Below are 12,988 nucleotides of genomic sequence, written 5' to 3'. Positions count from 1 at the left end.
TATGGGTTATTCTCCAGATGCCCCTGATACCTATTCTTTGCCTTTATTATTCCTGCTCTGTGCCCCAGAAAGCTGACTTCTGTGGTTCCTTCACAGGGGCTCCCTTGCTCTGAGGTTTCCTGTTGGAATTGAACAATTGGGGGCACAGCAAGCTATCAGAGGCTGGGGGAAGCAGAGGTGGGGTTATTTGTTCCCTTCCTTCTCACCTCCTCTTCCTCTCCACCCCCAAGCTGCTGAGGTCTCAGCAGAGCTACAGTCCACCAGTCTTTTAGGGACACTTCTGTCACAGGCTCTTCTCCCTCCACCTGTGGTTCTCCCAGGGATTGGATAACACTGTTCCTCGCCTTCACTTCTTCACTCTTAGTCACAGCATGACTTCCCATTGGCTGCTGGTTCCTGTGGGATTCACTTTCCCTTGATGGTTCCTTAAATCCTACTCACAGCCCTACAGGCACTCCCCCGAGTAGATTCTCTATAGTTGAACCCTGTAGTGTGTATGCCATCTGTTTCCTTGACTGATATAGAGAGTAGTAGGAGACTAGGACAGAAAGATTGGATATAGCTAGATTTTCGAGAACATTGAGGGCTATGCTCAATATTTTATTTATGTATTTTTTTAAATCAGGAAACTTGGAAATCATTCAGTGTTTCTGAACACAAAAAGGGCTTGAGCAGAGGTAGGTGGCAGTGGTCAGAATAAAGAGCAGTGAATGCAAGAGATGGTGTAAGGTGGAGAATGGATGGAATTGGCAGTTGACTGGGTATGTGGATATGAAGAAGGAGGCTTTGAGGCTGGGTCCATATCCCCAAGACCATGGTAGTGCCCACAAGCAGAACTGCAGGAGGAAGGGGAGTGCTGTTACCCTCAGTTTGAGATAAGTTGAAAATACCTCCAATCTTCCTCTACAATTTGTGGTAATGGTTATCCTCCATCGAAGGGGCTCTGTGATTTATCAGTCACCCTCAGGCCTATTGTAACTCAGAAAATACCACACAGAGATGCTGCCCTTCTGTGGAACTGGGCTACCCAGTACAGTTTGGGTACTTTAGAGGGTTAATTCACAGTGACCACCTGGGGGTAACTGGACAACAAGGAGATCTCAAATCTTTTTTTTGCAGTCATGGTTTTTATTCAGCAATGAGTTGAGGCAGCCAAACATACAAGGACACTGTGAAGGAATGAAGGCTATTTAGAGAAAAGAAGGCTGAGGTGGGAAAGGAGATTCATTTTGTGCAACAGCAGAGGGCAGCTCTGAGAGCCATGACTGGAAGCTGCAGGGAAGTAGGCTTCAACTTGTAACACAGCCTTCTAAAGCTTCATTCAGTCTGCCTATTGGTGGGATGAGCTTCTTACAGAGTGATGAATGCCTGGTCCTGAATGGGATTAAGTTGAAGCTAAATACTTGCTAGTCACTGACTGTAAAAAGACTTCCTATATTGTGCTATAAATTGGTCTGAAGAAAGTCACATCATATTCTATTTCCTTCAGTTCCAGCCCAATGATTCTGTGATTTTCCTATTGCCTCAACACAGGTGCAGAGGTGGGTTGATGGCCACAAGGCTAAAACCAGCAGCTGTCCAGGTTCTTGACCTCTCGTTACAGGTATGTTCTAGAGGGAATCGACAGCATAAAGAACAAACAAAATACTTTGTGGGTCAGAAGTTAAATAATCTTGTTTCTCTTTTTCTGCCCTGCTCATCTTTGTCTCCTTTAAATAATACTCCATTTCCTGTCAGTTGAGATTAACAGCATGAGTTTGATTGGTCAACCATGTGGGGAATATGTAGAAGAGAGAACAAATGTGCTTTGATTCCCTAGTGGTTCTACCAGCTGGGGAGTTTCAAAGATTTCTTTTTAAATCTCAATTGAAGATGGGATAAAGGAAATGTGCTGTGATGAAAGCATGTCTGGAACATGGAAAGGTGGCAAATGAGGAGTTTCTTGCTAAATAGGGGCAGAGAAGAATCTCTCTCTTTGGGCTGAAGGGTGTTAAAAAGATACATGCTTATCTAGAACCACAGTATTTTAAAGGATTTCAGAGATTTTTCTACTTCAATCTTCCATTTGATAAATTGTAACTAATATTTATAAATTTAAGTTTATAGACTCTTTCATGAGCATTATCTCATTTTATCTTGTGAGGCAAATACAGTAAGTAATGCCTTTCCTCTTTATCAGATGAACAAATGGAAAGTCAAAGATACCATGTTTCTTGTCCAAGATCATACAGATCATAAGTGGATGAACTGGACTTTGAACTTTAGTCTTACAATCTAACTATCACATCATAATGAGAGATTAGATTGTAGACCAACACTTATTGTGTATTTATTTTATGCCACACACTGGGGTAAGCACTTTACATGGGTTACAATAATTCCCATTTTCCAGATATGGAAGATGAGAACATTCCATCTACCTTCCGACGCTACCAAAGCATAGACTACAATTGAATCTCAAGGTTGTTACAGGTTTACTTTATTTTTGACACTAGGATTTTTTAAAAAAATGTCAGTAGCATTCAACTTGGGCAAAAAAAATGCATGTCTGTGTGAGCACAGGGTATGTGTGTGCCAAAAGTCCTCCCAGAGCTCCACACTGTGTCTATAACTGCCCACTGGCCATACCCACTTGGTTAAACTCCTGGAAACTGAACTGTTCTATCTCTTAAACTTTCTATCTCCTCCCCAGCAGTGTCCCTCCTTTTGCATTCTCTATCTTGGCCAATGCCATGACTCAGGCTAAACACATATAATGGGTGTTGGTGTTGAAGACTTTTAGATTAAAAAAAAAAAAAAAGACTTCTAGATTCGATTTCAACAAAATTGTTTGTGGGCCTTCCAGTCTTTCCATTCCCACTGGTGTGCCTTAGGTTAAACCCACATTACCTGACTTTGGCAGTACCTGTCTAATGGAGCCTGTCCACTGTTCTACCATGCCTACAAATTATCTTGTTAATTTCCCAGAAACAGATTTTATCTGATTATTCTTTCTCCAAAATCTTCATTAGCTTCCCATTATAGTCATTCATTCCTCAGATGCTAATTGAGCAACTGCTAAGGGCCAAGTACTCTTCTAGGTGTTGGGCATACCAGAGTGAACAAAGCAGTTACAGAGCCCTGTCCCTGTGTCACTTAAAAAGTGCACACTCTTCAGCCTAACATTCAATGTCATCTACAATTTGGCTTAACTCATTTTCTGGCCTTTATTATCTCTTTGTACATCTGCAGGCAATATTCACATTCCTTGTTGTTCAGTCATACTAAGTATTCTCAGTGTCCTTTCTTCATGCCTTGTTGGGCAGTTACCTTCACCCAAAGCTCCACTTGCCTGTCCAGATTGCCTGTGACCCAGCTCACCTGCATCTCTTCCCTGAATTCTTTCTAGATCTAGCCAGAATTAATCCCACTGATACTGTGAGCACAATGTTTCCATATGTTATGGTTACTATCACTGCCTGCATGATTTCTGTATGTGTCTGTCTCCACCCTTACATGGAGATCTCTGAGCAGAGGAATGTCTTAACCTATGTTCGTAGTTTCAGCCCTTTGCTCAGTCCCCAGCACCCAGTAGGCACCTAATAAATATTAGCCACTTTGAAATATTCGAGTTCTTGATAGCAGTACTCCCCCTCTCCCCCCAATCATCTACCTTCCCCCTTTCAAGATCCTTAACAGGCTTAGTTACACAAATAAATACATCTTGCACACCAGTGTACAAGTTCAGGAAGGTACTTTCAGCCTCTAGGTGGCAGTGTTACTGTGCTCAAAGGAGGAAGTTGAGCGGCAGGCTAGGATATTCTATCAACTCCTTTGGGTACCTGCCTTCCTGTCTCCTCTTCCTCCCTCTGTTCCTCCCTCCTTCCTTTCGCCCTCCCTTTCTCCTTTCTTCCCCCACCCTCCTCCCACCTTCGTTTCTCTTCATCTATTCTTCACAGATTTTTTAAAACACCAAAGCATAATTGTAAGCCCTGAGGAAAACATACAAGGCCAGCTGGAGACCCTGCCTCCTCCCTCACACCCTTCATGTAGAATTGTCAATTTTAATATTTCTAATAGACCCAATATAAATTTTGGAGGTGTAGTGGATTATGATCTTCAGAGAAGGGGAGATAGGAAGCAGTTGTTTTTAGAAGCAGCCAACTAAATAATTCAAAATGGCCTCAAGACATGTCTGGCTATCTACCTCCACTCCTGGACCTATAGTGGGTGTCAGGGCTGAGCCAAGCACTCAGCTTTGTGGGGGCAGGTCTGAAAACTGACTTGTCAATCAGGTTTAGGAAGGGCACGAGGCTGTATCAACAGAGGATGTTTCCATTCAACTCAGGAGGAGGAGGGTGGCTGAGTTTGCTGGGAGCCCATCTGAGGAGGAGAGGGAGAGGAGAGGGTGGCAGGGTTAAGCAGCGTGGACCTGGCTGGCTCCAACAAAGGCAGGGGAATGCAGTCAGGTTTTGCTCTCTGGTAACAAACCTAAATCTTTACCTGCCTATTTTTCCAGAATGCCCACTGCTCTAACAATTCAGCATTTTAAAGGAAGATGGTGGAGGAGGGAATTGGTAATTTAAGCATGAAAAATGTCATTTTGCCTCAGAGCAAACTGCCTTTCTCTGCCCTGGCTCCTTTTGTGTGGTTTGGATTTAGGCATATCTGGAAGATCATTTGCCCAGTACTAATAGGAAGGCTCACTGTGCTCGTTTGTTATGAGATGTAATGGGACTTCCTCTCACTGTGGGAGTAACAGCCACCTAGCGCCACTGGTTTCTATTTTTCTGCCACCAAGTGAAACTCTCTCTCTCATTCTTTCTCTCTCAATACAACACACACACACCCCCCCCAAAGAACTCCTGGATTTCTACTCACACATTTCTCTTTGAGACAATTGAAATGTATTTATTTTCCTTCAAATCCCATACTTGTATTCTTTCCCTGCCTTGGGTTCAAGGTCATTTGGTTTGGAAGGGACATCCTTTCACTTGCACGTGGTTAATTAATCAGAAACTTTCCTCTTGCCAAATTCCTGAATATCTTTGACTTCTAAACAGGAGCTGTGTTTTCCTTGGCTTTCCCCTTTAAGTAGCATGTGTTTATTATCCTCACTTTTGGGGGCCATGCATTTAATTCTTCAGTTCTTGAATTCACTCTTGTTATGTGTCATTTTTTGAAAAATCTGGATACAACTCTAAGAGGTTTAGAGATTTACTTGGCTTTTCTGTCAGCTTTAGAAGTATATTCCTTTGGAGAAATCTTTTTTTTTTTTTTTTTCCTATATTGCTCCAAACACTTTGATCAGTGCCATTGATCTCTGCCACCTTTGGGTGTTTTGAGGCCCATGTGTAAGGCACCATGTTCTCCCAAAACTGGTGAGGGCCTAGAAACACTCACTATTGGGGTCCCAGCAAACTCTGCCAGTTGTCTGTTGGAGAGTAAACATCTCTCTTCTCTATGCTTTAAATATGGGGGAGAATGAATAGAAGCATCTGTCAGATGGACTTGGAATATGGTCAAAGTCTTTACAGTTCCCCAAAGCTCCTTGAACAAAATTATATCTATCTTTTTTTTTCTTCTCTTATCAGATGGTTATTCAATGAGGCTTAAACTACCTTATGCCTGGGCCATGGCTGGCACCCCCTGTGATTTGTTGCTGAGTTTCTCTTGCTGTTGTAGTGATCCCTGCAATTTGAGTGGTGTTCCAAAGCCTTGAAAAACGTAAGGAAACTCACCACCCACCCATGTGAGTTACGCACAGCTTGCCTATTGTGCCTCTCTGATAAAGGCTTTTCTAACATTTTTTAAAAAATTGGCAATGATGGAAAATGAGGCTGTTCAGGAGAAGCAATGGCCCAAAAGTTGCCCGACATGTGGCCGAGCAAGAAGAATCAGACTGGCTTAGTAGTTGAGAATATGGATTTCCAAGTTGGTAATTGTAGGTTCCAACACGCAGTCCACCACTGTGTGGCACTAGGAAGGTTACTTCCTAGGCTACTCCCTAGCCTCTCTGGACTTCCTTTCTTTATGTAAAATAGGGATAGTCATTGTACCTCAAAAAGTTATTCTGTGGACCACATGAAAAAACTCAGGCAAAGTTATTAATGCTGAACCATGCCAAGTGCTCAGTGAATGTCACCTGTAATCTACAGCTAAAATGATGAATCGTAGGCTGGAAGGTACCTTAGCCATCATCTACCCACTCCTTCTTCTTACAGCTGAGCATGAGACACTCAAGAGTGGTCCACAGTCACTCAGCCAGCAGATGACAGCAGCTTCTGGTAGAAGGAAGGTCTCCTGACTCCTAACCCAGCATGCCTCTCTCTTAGTTGCAGACCCTAGACCTCCCATCCTATTCTAATGGTGGTAGAAGGTGGTGATACACTAGTTATGATTACAGTCATTCATCCAATAAATAATTATTGAGCGACGCAATGACAAGAACACAGATCCTATACTGAGCAATCCTGCTGTATTATAGGGGAAATAAATATGCACCAGTAACTAAAATTCAGACTACTATAAATACTTGTTAAATAAGGATTTTAGAAAGTGCTATGGAGGGCAGAGAAAAGAGGCTTCATAAAGCAGAATGGTAAGGTAACAGTGATTATGTATTGGGCTCCTGTTATGTGCTAGGTACAATGGGACATACACGCTGTAAGAGCAGGAATTGTCTTTTACTTATTTTCACATATCCAGCACCCTGCATAGTGCAAGCATGTGGTAGGTGGCCAACAGATATTTATAGGGGGAATGAGTGATCCAGGCTTCTGTCTTCTATCAGTAGTCTACAGGTCATCATGAGGACTAGCTGGCAGTACCACTATCTCTTCTTCTCCTTCCTCTGCTGCTTGTTGCTTTCTTGTTCAGTGCCTGGGAGTGCCCACAGCAGGACAGTAGCCCTCAGAAGTTAGCCCTGTGGTGGGCACCACAATTGCTCTGCCTTATGGAGGACTCTGCTCATAAGTATCTAACTTCTCCCCAGGAGCCATCCCCTCCTTTCCACCAAAGCCCTTGTGTCCTGTACCCCATGCCCACAGCTCTCAGCACTATGCTAATCTGATCAATGATTCCATTTTGTTGTGTTGTTGCCTGGCTCGGCTGCTCTGTTAGGAAGTAAGCTGAGAGGTGTGATCTGATTTCTAGTGGGTTCTGCTACTTTGTCTGGAGGATTGAGAGGAACTGTGTGGGTAGATTTATTTCTCAAATAATCTTCCCCTGAAATCTGGGTTGGCTGTCTTTGTGGAACAAATGGATACCGTCAGTGTATTGATTTGGCCTTTGCCCCTTTCCTGGTGGACAGTGTCTATGCCCTCACTGCTCTGCTCTCTAGGGTACTGTGAGACAATTTAGAGCCATTTCTAGGAAACCCACTCTTCCCTTTGGCATTTTGGAGAAATAAAATTTTTTATTGAAGTATAATCAACATACAATATTGTATTAGTTTCATGTGTACAACATGGAAAAATATTTTTGACATGAGCACAAAATAATGGTGTTGCAATACCCCAGATACAAGTCTGGTTGTGTGGTTTACAGGAGTCCATGGAAAATAATTTGGTGGAATAATGTGGGCTTTTATTTCTAATGGAGGTTCCCTGTCTTCTGGGAATCTTGCTAACTGGTTGGGCTTTTCAGTGATTTGTGGGTGGTATAGAAAGGGAAGCATTCTGATTTTTCTCTTGTTCTGCAATGAGAGAGGAATGCAGGCTCAGAGAATTTTCTTTCACTCTAGTACTTAGGTTACTGCTGTCAGGGGCACTATGTATTCCTCATGTGGGAGGTTTGGGGAAGCAGAAATTGCTCAGAAGTGTCAAGTTTGGGTAGCATAATCAATTTTAAAAGAAATAACCTTTAGATTATTTTTGGATTTTTATTATGAAATTATACATGTTTACTAGAGAAAAAACTTTCAGTAATAAGATTAAACAAAATCAAGAAAGAATTATTGGGGATCCCTGGGTGGCGCAGCGGTTTGGCGCCTGCCTTTGGCCCAGGGCGCGATCCTGGAGACCTGGGATCGAATCCCACGTCGGGCACCAGGTGCATGGAGCCCGCTTCTCCCTCTGCCTGTGTCTCTGCCTCTCTCTCTCTCTCTCTCTCTCTCTGTGACTATCGTAAATAAATAAAAATTTAAAAAAAAGAAAGAATTATTAAAACACTAGCAATGTTAACAGCTTATAGATATTTAGCTTTCCAGATTTAGCATGGCCATCTTTCAGAGTCAGAGGACAGAAGTGGCATAACTCCTTCTTACCATTGATTAAAAGTAGCCAAGGCTGAGGTGCCCAGCTGGCTCAGCCAGAAAAGCATGCAACTCTTGATCTCAGGGTTGTGAGTTTGAACCCTATATTGGATGTAGAGATGACTTAAAAATAAAATCTTAAAAACAATCAGGGCTTCTTTATGTGAATTGAAGTTAATAATGAAAATATCTTGTATACCTTACTGAATTTATGAAACATATTTAAGTATACTGTCTTATTTAATCTTATAATAGACCTTATAATTTAGGTTGTGAATATTCCTATTTGTAATAAAGAAAAAACCCAAAACTGAGATTCAGAAAGGTATAGTGACTTCCTCCAATTAAATAACAGGTAAGTGGCAGAGCTGCAACTTGTATTGAGGTCTTTTGATTTCAGAACTAAAGTGTAATTTACTAGGTTCCAGGCATCTTACCATTTTATTGGGGCCCTATGTATCAATCAGTAACTGCTACAATAATGCTGTGTGATAAACCACCTCGAAATTCAGTAGCTCAAAACTAGTATTTGTGCTATCATTTATTGGTCCACCGATTTACTGAAGTTAGCTAATCTAACCTGGCCTCATCTGGGTGGCTCTGCTTCAGGCTTCAGGTTGACTGGATTTGGCTTAATATGGGTTTCCAAGTTGGTAATTGTAGGTTCCAACACACAGTCCACCACTGTGGACTAAGCCTACGTCTTAGGTTTACATCTGTTTCATATATACTTAGTCTGATTACCAGATAAAAGAGGATGCTCTTCTCATGGCAGATCATTAGAATACAAGACCTATGATGAAACATGTAAACACATAGGGAAAGTCCCTATTCCCACCATATCTGGTAAAATTCCATTGGCCAGAGCAAGTCATGTGGCCATGCCCATGCAAGGAGGAAGGATATACTACCCAATGGGATGGAAGGGGGAATGATTAGTAACATAAACCATCACAATCTGGTTTTTTATTCATTTTTTTTGTGCATGCAAAATATATTCACTCCCATCTCAATACCCTGAAATATCATCTGGGCAATATCAGGTTTGATGTCTAAGATCTTGAAATTATACCAAATCCTGATATGGTTTCTGTTGACTGAAACACTTATGAAATAAAAAGACAAATTATTTGCTTTCTAACCACCTGATATACAATATTAACAGGGACAGAGTAATTGAAATAAATACTCTCAACTGCAAAAGGGAAGAGAGGCACATAGGTGGCTCAGTTGGTTAACCACCTGACTCTTGGTTTGGGCTCAGGTCATGATCTCAGGGAGGTAGGATACAGCCCCATTTTGGGCTCCCCATGAGCCTGGAGTTTCTTGGGATTTTCTCCCTCACCCTGCGCCCCTCCAGTTACTCTCTTTCCCTAATAAAATGAATAATTAAAATCTAAAAAAAAAAAAAAAAAAGGAAAGAATGGGGTAGATTTTAGTCAGTGACCCCAGCCATTCTGAAATCCTGCTGTTTATAGTATAGAAAGAATTCCTTATTGGGTAGGTATAGTCTTCTTTTACTATGCCGGGGATTGGCAACTGTACAGGGCCAGATAGTAAATGTTTTAGGTTTTGCAGGCCATATTATCTGTTGTAACATCTCAACTTTGTGTTATGGCAAAAGCATCAGTAGACAATATATCAATGTATGGGTGGGGTTCTGTTCCAATAAAACTTTATTTGAATCAGGTGAGGTAGGCTTTGGTCTGTGGGCCATGCTTCACTGACCCCTGACTAGGCCCTAGTTCTTCTCCCTGGGTGTGGCTTACTGGTCCATTATTTTATTTTTTTTCCCATTATTCTTTATGTCTTTGGCTCCAGTGTTTTTCAACACCATGCATGGCCACTTCTGAAGAGAACTTTAAAGAGTAAGCCTTTATTTCTGGATCAGCAGCTTTTACAGCCTGCTTTCTGCTTATAGAAATCTACGAGTTAGAGTATTTTTTTTTTTTACATCTCAGTTTTAGAGTTAGGTTGATGGCATTTTATCAATGCAGGTATCTCAAAAATTTTATGAGTTTCCTACATTTGATTTCGGTCAACTCCATGTTTGTTACATCTAGGATTCATTTTGAGACAAATCTCCCTCTTAAGACTTAATTTTGGCTACTTTGAGTTTATCAGGCCTCAGTAGGATCATGCCTTTTATATTTCTGGAAGCACTTTGTCCAGCTGAAAACTACTGATAGGCACCCCTTCAGTTCTTTCAAAACAGGTTGTAACAAAGGATGTGACAATCACATGCTTGATTTAGTCTTTGTCCTGAGGCTGATAAGATGGTAAGATAAACATAGTTTAACTTTTCAAACCTGCAAGTCCTGGAATTTCTGGGTTTTCTATGTTTTCTCTCAGTATTGCTTGCATACTGATCACTTTCCTTTACAAACTCAACTTTGTCTTGCAATACCTTCTCCAGCTAGTAATAATCAAATTACACTATCAACATTCTGCCTTGACACTTTCTTGTCCAATGTTTCAAGTTCATTAAGCAGATTTCTGTCCTCCACGTTATCACAGATGAGTCTGGCCAAGTGCTTCATCACTAAATAACATGGATGGCATGTTTCCAGCTTTCTATAACACTTTCCTCATCATCTGCTGCCTAATCACCAAACTACAGTCACATGTTTTAGGTTCTCATTATGACAGTACTCTACTTCTGATACCAATTTCTGTGTTGGCCAGCTATTGCTGCAATAACGTTGTATAATAAACTACCCTAAAACTCATGACTTACAATAACAAGCACTTAATCTCACATTTGCAGGTCTGTTGTTGGATTGTCATTCAGCCGATCTAGGCTCAGTTCAGCAAAGGGGCTTGTTTTAAGTTGCACATGATTGGAGTTGGCTCCAGGCTGTTCTGGGATCAGGTCTTTTCCATAGGAGTTAGTTTTCAGTTCAGAATCATGCAGGGGACAAGCTCTTCTTATTGCTTATCAGTGGAGTACTCTAAGTGAACCACACAACACATTTAAAGCTTGTGCTTGCATCATATCTACTAACTTCCCAGTGGACAGAGCCGATTATATGCCAAGTTTCCTTTCAAGAAATTGATGTCCAAAAGAGAAGGAAAAGAAGTAGACATTTGTTAAATTTATCAAATTACTCAAGGCATCTGGTTTTTCAATTTACTCCTCACCACAACTTTGTGCCCAAGTTCTAGCCAATGGGATGCAAGTGATATATATCACTTCTGGATTGTATTCATAAAATAAATGTGCATGTTCTCCGACTGCTCCTTCCACCTGCTGCTGTCTGAAACGTGACACAGGAGGTCAAGGAGCCACTTTGATCCCCCAAATGGAAGCTATGTGTTTATGATGGCAGGCTGCCTTCCTAGTCCTTGACTATTATGTAGAAGAGGAACTTTGATCGTGTTTAAATAATATTTTTTTCTATCTTTGTTACAGCAGCTTAGAGTGTACATAATGATTCTTCTAGATTGTTACACAGTAGGGGAAAAACTATCATGTTTAAACTACTTCCTTTTGGGTGCCTTTGTTAAGGGAACTTTGCTCCTTCAAGAGATTATACTGCTACTATTGATGTTTGTTGAAGAGATTAAGTGAGATAATATGAAAAAAAAAGGAACCTAGCAGACTTTCTGAATAAATGGCACTTGTAATAATAACATACCATATTAAAAATATAAACATTTAATATAATGTATAAAATTCAATTAACTCAGTTAATATAATATAATAAATGTTATAATTACTACTGATCAAGTACTGGCCATATTCAGTGCAGATTAGCTAGTTCTCTTGAACTATAAATACATCTAAGTCCCTGGGGAGCTCCTCTTTCTTCTGTCTCCATCCCCCGCAATGTAGTAGTAGTAGCTTCTAACATCTCCTTCAGTTGTGGCCCACTCAGATTTCAACTAGTATGTTCATAAATAGTCATGAGAAGAGTGAAGAGTTAGAGGTGTTTGAGTGGGAGATCTCAGGCCTTGAGTGAGATGTGTTGAGTGTGGTTGGGGTATTTAATTGGTTTCCAAAATAAAGGGGAAATGTGATGTATTCTGTCCCCTTGGCACCATATTTTCTGAACTTTTAAAATATGGCTCAATCCTTGCCAGACCCCTCTCAAATGCATGTAGGTGGTTCAAGGAAAATTCATCACCATTTCTGGAAAAACAGCCTTACATTTAATAGCCTATGGACAGAAGATCAATAATGTTCTCTATGCAGAGGAAGAATAGTATATTTTCATTATATATTCAGGGTTTATAGGGAGATGTCATGAGACTGGCAAAAAAAAGTGGCTTTAGTGCCTCAAAGAAAAACCGTCCTTCGTTCCTTCAACGAGCACTTACTGAGCATTCTCACAAGTCAGGTGCTTACTGGGGATACAGTAATGAAATGCATGTATTTTCTACCTGCAAAGAGCTCACTGTCTAGCAGTTGCAAGAAGGCAGTATATGTAATGCTTAAGAGAATGGACTATGGGGCAGCCCAGGTGGCTCAGTGGTTTAGCGCCGCCTTCAGCCCAGGGTGTGATCCTAGAGACCTAGGATTGAGTCCCACGTCAGACTCCCTGCATGGAGCCTGCTTCTCCCTCTGTGTCTCTGCCTCTCTCTCTGTTTCTCTCATGAATAAATAAATAAAATCTTAAAAAAAAAGAGAATGGACTATGGAGTCAGTTTAATTGGCTTCAAATCCTGACTTTGATCCTTATGACCTTGGGTGATTCACTTCACAGATTTGTGCCTCCATTGCTTCTTCTGTCATATGGAAATAATAATGTTAAT

The 12,988-nt window shown here is 41.1% G+C and overlaps 1 long non-coding RNA gene across 4 annotated transcripts in view; it reads left to right on the top strand.

Annotated features, from left to right (window-relative positions):
• Positions 1–12,988, top strand: part of LOC140635713 (uncharacterized) — an 81,254-nt gene that overhangs the window by 57,942 nt on the left and 10,324 nt on the right. For all 4 annotated transcript variants that reach the window (XR_012033060.1, XR_012033057.1, XR_012033058.1 and 1 more), the window contains one exon: positions 1,534–1,603. This is a non-coding gene — a long non-coding RNA (uncharacterized lncRNA). The remainder of the gene's footprint in view (positions 1–1,533; positions 1,604–12,988) is intronic.

The sequence above is a fragment of the Canis lupus genome, chromosome 6 (assembly GCF_048164855.1).
Source record: "Canis lupus baileyi chromosome 6, mCanLup2.hap1, whole genome shotgun sequence".
In the NCBI taxonomy this organism is placed as follows: Eukaryota; Metazoa; Chordata; class Mammalia; order Carnivora; family Canidae; genus Canis; species Canis lupus.
This window is presented reverse-complemented; position numbering and strand designations above follow the sequence as displayed.